Genomic DNA, 16151 nt, shown 5'->3' on the forward strand with positions numbered 1-16151 from the left:
GCCGCCGCCGCCGCCCTCTGCGCCTGCCGCGGCCCCGCCCCCGCTCCCATCCCCCTCGCGCTCACCTCCCGGCTGTACCGCGCGCGAGGCGGAGCGAGGCGCCCGCCGCCGCCGCCGCCGCCGCCGCCGCGCCGAGGGGCGAGCGTCTGCACCGCGCCGCCGCTGACAGGAGCACCGCCGCGGGCTGCGATCGCCGGCCGCGAGGCCCCGCCGCGCCTCTCCGGGGCGCAGACCCGCCGCGGGCGTCGGCACGCGGCGAGGCGCTCTAGGGATCGCGGGCGGCGCCGGCGGGCGGCGCGGGGCTCCTGGGAGACCCCGGGCTCTCGGGCTTGACCCCGAGGTGCAGCGAGCCCCCTCCGAGCGGCAGGTAAGAGACCCGGGGTGGGGGGGGGGAGCCAGGGAGGGAGAGGTCGCTTCAGTGACAGGGGCGTTCTCTGACGCCTCGACTCCGGGGAGAGGGGCGGGGGCGAGCGGGGAGACGGCGAAAGGAGTAGCGAAGTGCCTCCGGTGTCCGAGGCGTGGGGACGGTCGGCTCCAGACGGGGCACTCTGGGCGGCTGCCGATGGGTCCGGCATCGGTCACTTCGCTGTCACCAGAGGTGTCGTGGAATTTGGTACCGGGAGAGCCTCCGGATGACGGGGACCCAGGATGAGATGTGCGAGGCAGATTGCTAAACGTGGCAGGGAATGTGGTGCAGAACGAGTCGCAAAATATGCCCCCAGAATGCAGTATAAAAGTAGTGAAATGTGCCAGGTAAGGCACAGGGTGGGTTGGCCTGTGCGACGTTGAAATTCATCGTAGAAGTGTTATTAGTGATACTGATAATTCCCCTGGGAAAGGGAGCGTATTATAAGAAAGGATTACTGGGGCTCCTTGCTAGATATTTTATGATAGGAAATCGAGAGGAGTTATGATATGCAATTTTGAGATATAGTACCCACGTGAAAGAAGAAGCAAATTGTGTTGGGTTGTGAGATGGGAAAGAAGAATTAGGGAAAGAAAATAATTCCAGGTTTTGACATCAGCACATAGAGCAACTGATATAATTGTACCCTGCCTCCTATTCCAGGTGTGGAATGTTTAGAATGTTTATCACAAAACATAAACAATGGTAATTAACGGGAAGAAAATTTGGTGTTTTGGGTGTCTGTCACTCTCTACTCCTCTCCGGGAAAAGAAAAGAAACAAACATACCACCCCCCCCCCCCCCCACATCTTGACTATAATTCTGAGTTAGAGATCACTAGGCAAAGGGACATTTTTTTCGTATGTGCCCCTTCATTTTTACACAGGTGAAAATATCTGGAATGAGGAAAACAAAACAATATGGTGAACAAAAGGGATAAATTTTCAGGCATTTCTGAGGGGTTGGAGCCAAAAGCTATTGCAATGTTTAATTACAGTCAATGACAGTACTGCTATATTCTTGCACGTTCTTGGTGTTGGGGTGGCAAAATAGGGAAAAAAAATGAATACAGTAAATGTGGCATAAAAAGCAACAACATGGATTCTGTCAGTGGAGTGCTTCTTGCAGTATTTCCCAGGTAGATCATCTTAAGAATGTTAGCACAAAAAAATATATTAAATATCCCTCCCCGCATATATATATGCTGCAAAACATGCTGCAAAACATTGTGACTTCCATTTAAGAACATTTGTGTTTTGAGAGGATTGTCAGAACATAGCTGGGATTTCAGGAGTAACAAAAGACAGCTCCATGAGCTATTTAATATAACTTATATGTATACATTTAATTACTGGCTGTACACTATGAAACGAGAAATATCTGGATGTTTATCAACATATTTAATTATTGATAGAATTTAGTGCTTTATGTTATAATTCTTGTAGCGACATCGTATCACTTGCCTGAATGTTGTTCTTATAATAAGAACAGTAAGTAATTTGCCAGAATCTGAAAATTCATACTGATTGGCTTCCTCCTTGATCCAAATTCAGCCATTGAGGAATCCTCTGCTTCAAAGACAAAACTGGATTTTCCTTGGTGATTAATTTCGGGTTTTGGTCTTTTCTGTAGATATATCCTTCGCCTCAGGGCTATGTTGGGGCTAAAGCAGAGAGGAGAGGGCCAGAAAAGAATAAAGAGCAGTTCTGTTGGGTCTTCCTGTTTTGTTCTGACTGTAAGCCATATGTGCTGCCACCCCCTACTGTCTGTAGGAAGAGGTGTTGCAGAGCCCCATTCTTTTCTTGTTATCACTGCCCCCTTGTGTAAGGGAAGAAATTGATAGTTGCACGCCGGGAAACCACTCTCCTCCGATTGTTCTTGATAGAATGGTTATGTAGATTTATTAATTACCTATTCTCTTCAAAGTTGTAGTGCTTTAAACTTTCTATTAATCAGCCTTCAGATTGCGTGTCTTTTTAAAATAATGTCTAATTTTAGTCAGTAATTCAAATTGCTAAAAATATTTTCAATATGTTCGGGAAGATGGTGCGGTACCGTTGCTAGAAGTAGTACTGGTGGTAATAACCCACCCTTACTTACACAGCCCCTGCTCTGTTAGAGATGTTTTAGACAGTTTCAAGACCCAATGAGGTATGTACTGTTATTTCCATTTGACAGTTGAGAAACCAAAACACAGAGATGTTAAATAAGTTCCCCAAAATTATTCAGCTAGCAAGTGGAAAGCTGAGTTTCAACTCAGGATCTCTGGCTTCACGTTCTGTACTCTTCACCAGTATATTGCCCTCTCAATCAAATTAGTATTGACACACATTAAAATGCAAACGCCCATTATAAAAACAAGTACTGTAGATGTGTATAAACCTAAGTAGTAAGACACATAAATGTTAAGCCTACAAATACACCAAAAAATACAGCATGAACTTTTTAGGAGTTTTTGTAATTCTGGGATTATGAGTGGGGTAATGTCATCAGCACTTTGATTGTGGTTAAGGAAATATTTGTGATGCAGGGTTGGCTGTGGGGGAAACTTTACAGGTAGAAAGTTACCTTCAAGTAGTTTGAGAGTGTGTGTGTGTGTGTGTGTGTGTGTGTGTACACGTACGTACGTACGTACTATCTGTTTAATTAGCAGTAAACTTTTACTGCTGATTTTCTCTAGGAAAATTAAGGAGAAATTATCTGTTTTCTTCTACCTACGCACATTTTTCTGGCCTCTTTTATTTTAAAAGTAATTAATGAAAATGGATTGGATGAATATGTACATTTTACTTCCATCAATTCAGATTTTTCTCACCCTTAAATATTGTATTATAAATATCAACTACATTTGAAATAATATTTTTAAATTTTTAAAGTATTAAGAGTAAGAAGTGAATGTCATCTCCTACACTTGTAACAACTATTTTTTTCTCTTAGCCAAACTTTTTGCCATTCTGTAAATCACATATTTCATGTAATCAAACACTTTATATACATTTGTTGATAAGGAAGTTAAATCTACTGATTATGGCTAAGGCATTCAGGATGTACGTTTATATATTTTAGTATATTTAATACATTGTCGTAGACTCAGATCATGCTCTGTATTTACATTGATTGATAGTTCATTTTCGTATACTTGTAAAACCTAATTTGTTATTTGCATCTTTATCCTAAAGTTTTACAAACATTATTAAACATTAGATTATTTCCCTCTTCTATCATTGATTCTTGACCATCCTATGTTAGTGCTCTAGCTTTTTTCACCTCTTCCCCATAAATGTTATTGCTCTTTTAGTATTTTCTGAATCAACTCTTTGTGCATTATTTTGAATGGAGAAAAAAGTAGGCCTAGAAAACAATATAGTTCCAAAAGGAGAATATGAGGGTAGTTGATAAGGTTGAACAAGTATACATAAAAGGAATGCATCAAAATTCTCTCCTTGTCATATTTCTTCCTCTTAAAATAGAATTAAAATTGAATCTTTGAGACACACTGATTGAGCACACTAATTAGATTTTGTTGAATTGTATTTACACAAAATCACCGGTGTTAGCTGTAATATTTTTACTGCTAGTACCCAGATTTTATTTCAAGGAGCTAGAATAAGCAGAATGTTGTTTACTTTTTTAGCACTAGTCTGGTTAAGGTAACAAAGATTATAAATTAGTTTGAAATCTAGTTTAATTATTTGGATATTTTTCCCCCTCCAAATGAATTGAAATACCTGCTGATTTGAAATATCTGCACTGTCATCAAAATCTATTATTAAATATACTATATAAATAGCTTAGTCCTCATTATACCATGAAAATTATCACTTGGTTTATTTAAATAGCCTCTTTTGTAGTAGATAAAGATTGTTAAGGAGATCTGTATATAGTGATGGAAAGTACATATCCTTGATGAATCTCTTTAAAAATCTGTGATAAGAAATTGATTAAAAGGAAGAGCTTAAAGACAGCTCTGTTTCTCCACCCAATGGCCTTTATTCTTTCTTTTAGAGGATTTTTTTTTTTTTTTATCTCGATTGTTTAAGATTTAAGGTAATACTAGATGGAGAACAAGAAATTTGGGCCTGAGTTTTAGAAGGCTAGAACAGGTTGAGGATGCAGTAAATGAAAAAAGTTTCTGATAGGGATCTTTTTTATTCCAGAAAGTTCTAAGTAATTGTGATACCATAATTATTTATGGAAACAAATTTCTTTATTGGTCAGTTTATTTTATTAAAAAAGATCTTTATGAATCATTTAAAAGTTGTGTTTGTGGATGTTGTAAGTATCAGCTAGTTGCTTTTTTATGGGCCTCACATTACAAAAATGTGTTGTTCAGCTTCTGTTAGTTCTTGTATAGTTGAAAGTAAACAATAGTTGAATGTAAGTTTAAGAGGCAAAAGAATTAAGTTAGTGTTAGTTTTAATCATGGCCTTTCTTTACCCCCCCCCCCATAATATCAATTTCTACCTTTATTCAGTTCATGGTATATATCCTATCTCTCAAACTCTTTTTATAAAAATTAGAACTTGAGAGATTCTTACATCACTCATTTAAACTGAGTAGTTTACATTATTGTAAACAGTTTCATTGGGATGTTTTTTAAAAATCCAATTGCCCAGTAGACATCTTTACTCTTTATGTCAAATTTATGTTCTTTTCTTTCATAGATACTGTTGACATTAAACAAATAGACAGGGTTCGTTTGGGAACAACAAAGAATTGCAGTTGGGTACACTGTGGTCTAATGGCAGACCACAAGCAAATCCAGAGAAACTAAGGGAAGGACTGCTCTTATATGGCCTGGGGAAGGGCTGTTGTAAGTGAAGAGTCCGTTGGAGGAAACTGAAAGTTGGAAGTGTAGTGACTTTTCATTGGCTGAGTTATGGCAGTCTCCCATTGGCTGAAGTGGGCAAGAAGGAATATTTTCTTCGTCCAGCTGAGGTAGTAAAGTGATGGAGAGACAAAGTATATCCCTTCTTGTTGGCATCATTAGTGTGTGTTGAGTGACTCCTGCATGAAAGCTCTCCCTTCCAGCCTTCTGACTCCAATTTAAATAAGGATTCTGTTTATTAAATAATTTTCTCAGTACTTTGTGGCCAGAGTGATCTTTCTAACATAGTCATCCAATCAAGTCACTTTTCTTCAGAATCTTACTGTGGCCTCTCCTCATTGCTTAATGGATAAAATGGAAACTCTTTAGCAAACCATCTAAAGTTTTTCATGATCCAGTCCCTGCCTTCTCTTTAGACTCATTGCCTACCACTTTGCTGCAGAGTTCAACAGTACTAAACTACTTGCAATTCTTTCTATACATAATTCTCTTACCTCTTCATTCCTTTATATATGAAATTCTCTCTGCATTGGAGTACTTTTGTCCCTCTCTTTTGTGCTCTGGTTCCACTGCTCCTCAGCTTTTATATCTTGGCCTAAATAGTTTCTTTTGAGTGAAATAGGTTTTGCCTACTCTCCTGAGTGGGCTCGGACATGCCATTTTCTATTTATTAACCCATTGTATTGTTAAATATGAACATTATGGTAGTCATTACATCGTATTTTAATTATTTATGTCTTATCGTCTGTGAGCTCCTTGAAAGGAGGTACTATGTATTTTCATCTTTTACTTTCAGCAGCAGCATAGTTACTATATAGTAGGTGCTCATTATCAACTTACTGAATAAAGATGGTTGAGCTACCTGAGTTATGCCTTTGAAACCTCAACTATTATTGTGGAATCAGAAAACATTCTAGACATCAGATTTGTGTAGAGAGATATACATACATACACACACCATCTAGAATGTTATTCCGAGTAACTCCTGAACTATAATTAAAACCAACTCTAAAGATAAAGTAGATTTTGTTATTTTTTTAATATTTCATGGAGTGTAGGGAGGCAGATTAGAGAGCTCTCCGTGTGAACTTTAGCGAGGCCATAAAGAAAATTCTTTTGGGATATAGCCATGCTTATTTATTTACATATTGACTATGGCTGTTTTCTGAGTATAACAGCAGAGTTGGGTAGTTGCAATAGAGACACAAATATAGCCCACAAAGCCTAAATATGTATGTACCATCTTGACCTTTTGCCGCTAGTTTACCAGTTCTTGGTCTATTATGTAGTCTGTGCCCATTAAATGTTCATTAAATGTCATAAGTTGGAGACTAACCAACTATGCCTGTTAAAGGCCTCTTCCATTTACTACTGAGAAAAGATTGGCCATTTTGCTTTAGTAGTGATTTATCTGACAGAGGGCTCTTACTGTTCCTCCTTATGACACCTATATTATGTCTAACTCTGAAGAAGTTTCTGACAAAGTGTGCATTCAATTTTGTTCCTTTTCTTAGAGGAGGTATCCCAAGCAGAGACGTTTGGAACACAGCAAATAAGAGCACATTTTTCTTAGTTCACTCAGGTCGCAGTCTTTCATACATATTTTGCATTGAAAATCATTGTTATATGAAAAAAAAAAAACCCTTGATTTTATATATTGGTCTGTTATACAGACATATTATGTTAAAGGAATATGAGTTAAGTTAGATTAGTTGTGTTGGAAAAATTGCATTTTTATTCAGTGTATTATTAACATTAAATCATTCACTTAAGTATCTATCGACTACTACATAAAGTAGTTACTTTTACTGCTTAGTGTTTCGATTGAAGGTGGACATTTCATAGTCTTGCTTAAATAAAATTTAAAATTTTAATTTAGAATTTTATGTCCTAGATACTCATTCTACTTCTGGGGAAAATATAGTTTAAAATATAATATTAAAGTTTGTCACTTCCCTAAAGTTTCATTGGCCAATGTTGGTAGGTCTTACTGTTTTATTTAGGTGACAAAGTTATTATGAAAAGGAAAACAGTGATTTATGTATCCCTTTTTATAAATATTAGCAGATGTTGCAGACATACAATTCACAAAGAAAATTATATAAGCAATAATAATGGAAAACTTTTGTTATTTCAAATGGATATCTTTGGACCAGGTTAGCTGTGCTTATTGCCTTGTCTGTAAAACGATGCTTGCATGGTCATATCTAATTATGTCAGATGACATGTCTGATTATAGAAATTGACAACATGAAGAAATACGGCATCAGCTTTTTGTTGCCATGGAAACCCCCATTTCTTACCTTTGGATTCCAGCTCTATAAGTAGATTAATTAGTTATTAAAGTTGGAAATGGGAGTGGGTATGTAGATATTGTGATTTAATCATTTTAGTCGTGGGCAATCTGCCTCAGTTTCCCTCTCCCTAAATGAAGTCTTTACTTAGCCCTTTATTTCTAATCTTGTGTTGTGGGGGGTCCTACAATTTCTAGCTGTAGTTGCTGAAATTTGACAAGCCCAAGCTAGTCAGGCTGTTGAAGCTTGATGGGTATTTGTTGTACTCTGGAATTCTATTTCTGTTCAAATTCCATGAAATCTGGGCTTCCCGGGATTGAGAATTAGGGTGAATGAAGGTAATTAGCTTGGTAAACATGTGGGACGAAGACTCCACACCCAAATTCTGCTTCAGCATCAGAGAATCATTGCTTTTCTTTTTTAGGGCTTTAAAGCGGAAGAGAGACAGCCTTTGGAAGTTGTTATTGATATATTCCCATATTATGCGATGACATACTGTTCTGTTGTAAGAAGCTTTTGAAATGCTACAATCATGGGACACATTGTATTAAAGTACATAGAATGTGAATTTGTGAGTTTTTGAATTATGAAAACAGGTTCGAATTATTGCTCTGTTGCTTAAAAGGGACTAAAACCTATCTTGCAGGGTTTTGATGATGATGAAATGAAATAGTATAAGTGAAAATCCTTAGGACAGTGTCTAGTACTTGATAAGTGGTCATTTGTATTAGGCTTTGGAAAGTGTCCTGGATTTCTCTTTTTTTGGTATGTGCTTCGCACAGCTCCTCCCCACTATTTTTACTAGCATTGCCAGCCCAGCTTTTCCTTGTTGTCTTGCTTTCCTTTTCAGCCTTGCAGGGCATTAAAAAACCATGGTAACTGAGCTACTGATTTTTGTCCTGAAATTTTTATGAAGGATTTGATGAGAGTTGAGAGAAAGAGTTTTTGGCTTAATAAAAACTCATAGGGGAGAGATGCTGTTGGGCAGACTCTTAGTATATATTTCTTTTTGAACTGTTTCTTTTTAAGCACCACAAACTTGGCAAAAAATTAATTTTTAATCTCCTCTATAAGATAGCAAACCACAGCATTTCTTGAGACAATGAGCTCTTTGACAATTTTTTTTTTGAACTCATGTAAATGTTTTCAACTTTTACAAACATCTCTCCCTTTTGTGAATAACTGAAACTTTCTGTGTGTAATAACTTTATCCCCTGACCCCCATGTTTGATGTCGATAGCTTTTTGTAATTTTTCTTTTTAAAAATCTTGTATGTGACCGTCAAGGTGGTTGATTTTCTTTTGTTATTTACTTAATAAAATGGACTTGTCTATTTACAGTGCAAAATAATACAGTAGAAAGAGTTTACCCCTCTTTTGTACGGTAAGCTAAGTATTCAAAATCTCATTTCCCCCCCAAACTTCATTATTTCTGTAACATTTTGTCCATTTCTGCTAATCCGTGTATCATCTTTACAATTACTCACTGAATATGTTTTTTCAAATGGACTTGACTCACTACCTCTTGGTTTTATTCTTAGTTGTCATAATAGCCATGAACTGATGTTTGTGCTAGTTATAGGTCCTCCAGAGGGCATCTCGGGAAAGATTGCTTATATGCAAATCTGGCTCGAGGTTAGATTTTGTATTTTTAAATAAATGAGCTTTATAACTATTCCTCGCTTTTGATAATTTAATTCTCTTTTTGTCTTTGGCTAAAAATGTCTAACAGTAGCCATTAGTTGTCAACAAATGTTGCCATTACTTATAATAGGTAACTGGTGTTTGCCCCTGATTCCCCCCACCCCTTTTACCTTTTAAAAAAATTATAAAATACTCTGCTTGCAAGCACTAAAATAATCAAAACAGAGGTGAATAAAGAAAAAGTTAATATTTTTCTCTCCCCTCAGGTCTCTCCCTTCTCTACTTTTACTCCTTGGGGTAGCCAACATTCACGAACACTTTTGAGTATTTTTCAACATCTTCCTCTTGGCTGAAAAACATATAAGCACACATGCGCACATATCCAGGCTTTCTGTACCTTGCTTTATTCATTTAAGAATATATCATGGCTAACTCTCCAGTTTAGTAAATGGAACTCTAATGAATTTTTAAAAGCTGAATAACATTCCATAGCATACTATACTGTAATTTATTCTGTTCTTCACCAACTAATGGATGTTAAGATTGTTTTCATTTTTTGCTACTATAAACATTAGTCAACTCTTAATAATGACTAGAGAGCAAACATTCTAAATAAAATATTATCAACATAAATCCAGCAGTGTATTTAAAAGACAGTACATCATGATCAAGTAGAGTTTATTCTAGGAAGGCAAGAACAGTTAAATATTAACATAATTTATTATATTAAATTACAAGGTAAAGACTATGTGATTATCTCTGTCTTTTGGGGTGAGGTGAGGGACTTTGTATTCTATTTATACAAAATAGCATAGAGAGATTCCTGCCCATGTGAACAGTAATCCAAATGTTGTACCAATCTTTGATCCTCAAAGTTGAGGAACAAAATCCTTTTATTCTGGGGCTTTTGGGGGGGACTTTTTGGGGCCTGGACCTTAACCTCACTACTGGCCTTTGGTTGTCAAAGCCTATTACCTTGACAGTATGGAAATAAGCGCACTTCCAGAGACTGGAATGGATGATATGGGCGAGCATGTCCAATTTAGGGCCGGCACCTTTTACGATCTTTTATTTGATTACTTTGAGCTTAATGAGCACCTCTTTGGCCTCTGTATAGGTGCTCATTGCCTTGGAAACGTTGGCCTAAATCTTTTTGAGGTCTTATTGTTCTTGTTGGCAAAATGTGTATTCCTTGAGATCTTAAGTTTCTTGAAGCCATTTTTAGGACTGGTCGTATATGATATTGTTCTTAGATTTGGCCGTATATGTACTGCCAGCTACAACTCTGGTAGTGGTGGAGACTGGAAGAAAGAGACTGTCGTAAGAGATGCCAGAAAAGCATTTGATAAAGATTTTGTGGTAATTTTCTCAGATTATCTGTGGTATAATTTTTGACTCCTTTATTGAGTAAAGATGCCTTTCTTTTTATCTTCATTAGTGAATGATATCCTGGCGGGATGTAGTGTTCTCGAATTATAATCCTTTTTTTCCTATATAGCATATAAATCTTATACCACTGTCTTCAAGCTTCTTGTGTAATAGATGGGTCTGATGCCAGTTTGATTCTCCTTTCTTTACAGATAACTGGTTCTTTATCTCCTGCGCAGTTTGCCACTTTTCTGGTGCTCTGAAATGATCAGGTCTAATCGCATTATGTACTTTATTCCTTTTATATCATGAGAAACCCAAGACTACCAGTTCATGTCTTATTTCTTGGACTCTAATTCATGTCTATGTAGTTCATTATTTCCCCTTTTCTGACCCCAGGTTTTCCTTTTCTTTTTTTTTTTTGCCTTATTCTTTAAAGTTTAGTAATAGTAAAGTCATTTTGGTCATTCTGAGTTGATATTCTCAGGTACACATTGTGCTCTTTCAAAAAGTAATTTCAAATATATATATATTTTATTTTAGGAAAGTTTTCAAAATTATTGTTTTTACTGTTTGTTTTGATTTTCTTCTTCAGGGATTCCTATAATCTTATGTTTAGTCTTCTTTGCCTTTATTCATTGTTTATCGCTTTTTCTCGAATTCTTTTATCTCTTTTTGAGTTTTAAAATTTTCCTCTTTTTTACCTTCTATTTTTCTTAAGGGATTATCCGTTTTTATTGACTCTTCGTTTCTGAAATGATTCATTCCTTTTATTTTTAATCCTTTCCTGAGTTAATGTCATCTCTTTTGAGTTTGTATAATTCTTACATCTGTTGTTCTTTCGTGTCTCGTGTCATTTTCTTAAGGTCTTTTAGCTCGTTTTGAAATAGCATGTTACAGTTTTGATCTTGTATGTGGGCATGCCTTTCTGGCATGCTTTCATTAGAGGGGTGTTAATCTGCTCCTTATTCTCTCTTTTCTTATAATAACTTTGTATGGGATTGAAATCGATACTTCTCTGTGATTCATTTTTATTTGAAATTAATTTCAAAAAATCTTTTAGAATGTAGCTAGATTCAGGAAAGCTTTTTTTGACTTCACCAAGCCTTTTCTTTTGTTGTTTTTGTGTAATGGTAAAGAATATAGAAGCTTGCTTTTTGAGACTTCCTGGCCTTGTTCTCCAGTAGTTTTGTTTAGACTTTCCCTTTATCTCTCTTCTCTGATCCTAATTTTCACCCTTTATGACCATGATGCCCTTTCTCTGTGCCCTCTAGGGCTCACTGCCAGTCATCTGCATAACTCCTTTTTATCTTTAACCTCTTACCTAAACATTACTACCTTCTTTCTTTAACTGAGACTTAACTCTTCCCTAAAGAGTTAAGTAGTGGCTCTTCCTGTTGAGATGCATTAAGTTCTCTTTACTTTCATAGCTGATGCTAGATTTCCTCTGTGCTCACTGCTGCTCTCCTATTACTCCAGTTGTAGTTGGTGATTTCAGTATCCAAACAGATGATCCTTCTAATACTGTGGCCTCTTGACTTCTCTACTGATCTTGTCTTCTCACTCAGCCATTCATTTCTAGGGTATATCCTTTGCAGATGTTTTTAAACCCTCAGTGCATCTGCATTAACTGGGAACTTTGAAAAACTACCGTTGTCTAGGACTCACTCCCAGAGATTCTGATTTGGTCAGTCTGAGGTGTGGTTTGGGATGTTATTTTTAACAGTTCGCCAAGGTGACTTTAATGTGCAGCCAGGATTGAGAGTCACTGCCTTAAATTTGTTATTACCAATAACTGCAATTTTCTATAATGTCAGTTTCTGGCATTTTACTTTCCAACTACCACCCTGAGTTTTTCTGGCTCACTTCTTGTACCTAACAACCTTAATTCTTTGACCTCACTGGGACTTTTTAATTTACCACCTTTTCAGTGTTCTTCAGGACATTCACGTCCTCACTTACTTTTCTAAGTAGCTGAATTCCCATGGTCCATAATTACAGTTGCTCTCCCGCATCTACCCACAACCCCCTTGACCTTTCTCCTTGGGGGTTCTTGCCCGGCAAAACTCAGATCTGGTTAAAACCAGCTCTACCTGTTTCACACCTGTACAGCTGTAGGTGATTATGGCTGGAGCAGAACAACCACATCGACTTTAAATTCTTGGCTAGGGCTCAGTGACTTTAAACTCATCGCCTAGTGCCACCAAGCTGTCCTGCTGTGTTATTCTAGTTCTTCCACACTTTCCATTTGCTTAGATGATTATATCTTTCCCTTCAACTCACATTTTCAACATTTGCTGTTCTCTCATTCAGCTGGTGACCATGCTTTCTCTTTTACTAGGAAAATAGAAGCAGTTTTCCCATCTTTACCAATTATTGTGACTTAACTGTCTTTTCCTCTTTTGAAGTCCATTCCCATCAATTGTCCATTATCACTCACTCTTTCCCATTCTACCCTCTCAAATGATAATCCCCTCCCTTTTTTTCCCCCTATAACCCACATACCACTGAACCTGGAGCTAGAGTAGATATCTTTTTTCATTCTCTTCAGCATTCAAATAATTCTCCCCTTTCCCTGAAATTCTCTAGCTTAGAATCTCATATCATCAGATTTTATTTACTACAACCCCTTATTATTGCTATTGACCGTATCTTCTGGTTCGTTCCCTACAATGACTTTTGATGCTTACTGCCTGGAATCTGGCTAAATTTTACAAGTTAAGGCACAGTCCTCCACAAGACTACTCTCACTTCACACAGCAGTCACAAGCTTGAGGGTTACTGGAATCATCCTCATTTCTGACCAACTGGCTGTAAATTCAAGGGTTCCCACTACTCCCTCAGGTTTGATAATTCATTAGAACAATTCATAGAACTCAGGAACGTGCATTACCTATGTGGACAAAAATGGGGCCACAAGCTCAGGGGAGACCAGCGTGTAAGTAACCACTATGAATACAAAAATTCCTAACTAAATAAATTCAAGGCGGGTAGTCATGTCCTAGGCTTTTAGCTTCCTTGACAAAGGTCTATCTTTACCTTAAGTGAGCCTGTCTATTGTCTTTGTGCGTCTAAGATAACATAGCTTTGACGTGTCAGAGCAGTCTTCTTTTCCAGACCCCTCAAGGCACAACCGCTGTACCAGAGCATGAGACCACAGAACCCCTCATTGTTATCTTGTTACTTGCATACCATCTCTGTGTGCTGTAAATGTTAATTATTAACTATCCTGTACCCACCAATGTAAAAGAAGTATGTGTCTCTGTTTTTATTCAATCCTAGAGATTTCCCCACTTCGCTTTCTCCTGCCCCTTAGTCTACCACCAATGGATTTCGTGTAATTCTCCTTACATCTCCTCCTTTGATTATAATGTATAAAATAAGCTACAAAAAATGCCATTCTCCATAGCATTTTCTCAGTCCACTGAGATTTTGCTTCCGAGCAATTTTCGTCATTTTGGCTCAGATAAACTCTTAACAGTTCTTTACAGGTTCGAACATTTCTTACGTCCACACTTGTGATTGTAGTTTTATTGTAGCAAAAAAGATACAAAACAGAACCAGTCAGAAGAAGGGCCATGTAGGGCAAGGTCTTGGAGGCTCTCAAATGTGAAACTTCTGGTGTCTTCTCCCTTTGGAATCAGGACGTGTCATCCTCCTGGGACATCATTGTATAACAGTAAACACAGAGTTTCACCAACCAGGGAAGCTCACCCGAACTTTGCTGTCCAGAGTTTTTGTTTGGGTTTCATTGTATAGGCATAATTGATTGAACCATGGCCACTAATTAAACTCAATTTCCAACTCCTTTCCCCTCCATGGAGGTCACGTTGCTATCACATGGCTCACACCCAACCCTCTAATCATGTGGTTGGTCTTTTTGGTGTAGCCAGCCCTCATTCTGAGTCATATCATTAGCATAAACAATCAGAGCCCACCAGGAATAGCAAAGACATTCCTATCACTCAGGAAATTCCTGGGATTTGAGACTAGTTCCCAGGAACTGGGAATAAAAGCCAGCCAAATTCTTTATTACACAGGATTACCCCTCCTGTTATTAAGCTCCTCCTCTCTCATCAATACTGTTTCTGATTTCAATTCTTGGAATTTCAATCATGTAGATAGGTATCTTTTCGGTTCTTTGAAATTTCAGTTCTTTGAATCTCCTTCAGTGATCTTGTCTTCCATCTTGCCTAAATCGTTCATTACCAAAGTCATACCCTAGGTCTTGACTAATAAGCGCAACCTCTCCATAATTTCACTTGCATGCATCCCACTCTCTGACCACCACTCGCTGTCTCTCCATGTTTCCCCCTCTAGTATCCTGACTCCAGTAATCCCTTAACCCCACTAGGACCTCTAATCTCTTGATTCTACCACCCTCTTCATATCCTCTCTCCCTTCTTAACTCAGCTTAAATCAGTTATAAGTCTACCTTGCACTTATCTTTGACATCATTTCTTCTTTCTTGATTATTCATTGTCCTCACTGTGCCAAAACCACATTCTTAGTTAGATGTGCCCTTCCACCTATTCCATGCCTGCACCCATGAAGCCAAATATGGTGGTGGTGGGGGTGGGGGTGGGGTGGGGTAGAACAACCTGAGTCTAGGTGGTAGGAGAATGGATGATTTATTTCACACTTTTCCCTCTCATTTCACATTACTAATATTCTTTTCATTCTTTTTCTCAGCTAGTGATTTTTCTTCCTATTCTGTTGAAAAAGTTGAAGAGAACTTTTGTAGAATCCCACAGTCTCATCTACCAGCATTTGCTTCCACGTACTCTTACGGTTACGTAGAACTGTGCGTAGTTTTATGGAAAGGTATTTCTTCCATTTGGGCGTGAGGTCATATCCACACATGCCTACTCAAGAACATTGCTTCAGCAATTCTTTTCCCTGTTAGTTTTTTCTTCTCTGATTTATTGCCAGCAGCATTCAAACATGATATTTCTTCCATGTTAAAAGTTTTTTTGACTTCACTTTCCCCTCCAGTTACCACCTAATTTCTCCACTCCATTTTGTAGAAAACCCTTCAAGAGTTGTCTATAATGCTCTCTCCAGTTTTTCTCCTTCCATTCATTCTTCAGCTTTTTATTTTGAAACGAAAATACAAAGTTTGAAGAATGGTTTAAAAAACCAGTTTCCTTCATGCAGATTAACCTCTTGTCAATATGTGATTGCCTGTGTACATATTTTCTTCTGAATAATTCGAGAGTGGGTTGTGTCACCATGTCTTTAATCTAAATATTATAGTATTTGTTTTCTAAGAACAAGGGCATTCTCATATATCTCATACAGTTATCAAAATCAGACTGTGCCCTCCAGCCCCTAGCTGACATCCAGATTTCGTTGGAAAGAACATGGCCATGACTCATGGAATGGCAGAGAAATTGCTGTGATACCACACTGGCAGAACTTTCCGGAAATCTGTTCTTCAGAACTTGCTGGAAATGTGCCCTGCCATGGAAAGCTGTACAGGGGTGTCCCACTAAAGACACTCTGGTATAAAACCACCAGAGGGAGCGTGCTGGGGCAGGATGCTGGCTGCCAGGTGCTGAGTGCTGCTGGCATCTGCAGGTCAGGAGCAGGACAGTGGAGAACTTCCTGTG

The 16151-nt window shown here is 38.1% G+C and overlaps 1 protein-coding gene across 6 annotated transcripts in view; it reads left to right on the forward strand.

The window, feature by feature from the left end:
• The first annotated feature begins 212 nt into the window (after positions 1-212).
• The window catches only part of TANC2 (tetratricopeptide repeat, ankyrin repeat and coiled-coil containing 2), a 288365-nt gene continuing 272426 nt past the window's right edge, over positions 213-16151 (forward strand). For 3 of the 6 annotated variants that reach the window (XM_016128256.2, XM_016128275.2, XM_016128313.2), the window contains exon 1: positions 214-367. The gene's annotated coding sequence lies outside the window, so the exon portion shown is untranslated. Of the gene's footprint in view, positions 368-16151 lie in introns of all 6 variants that reach the window. The other 3 variants (XM_016128285.2, XM_016128304.2, XM_016128265.2) reach the window with 2 other exon arrangements.

The sequence above is a fragment of the Rousettus aegyptiacus genome, unplaced genomic scaffold (assembly GCF_014176215.1).
Source record: "Rousettus aegyptiacus isolate mRouAeg1 unplaced genomic scaffold, mRouAeg1.p scaffold_m13_p_6, whole genome shotgun sequence".
Taxonomy (NCBI): domain Eukaryota; kingdom Metazoa; phylum Chordata; class Mammalia; order Chiroptera; family Pteropodidae; genus Rousettus; species Rousettus aegyptiacus.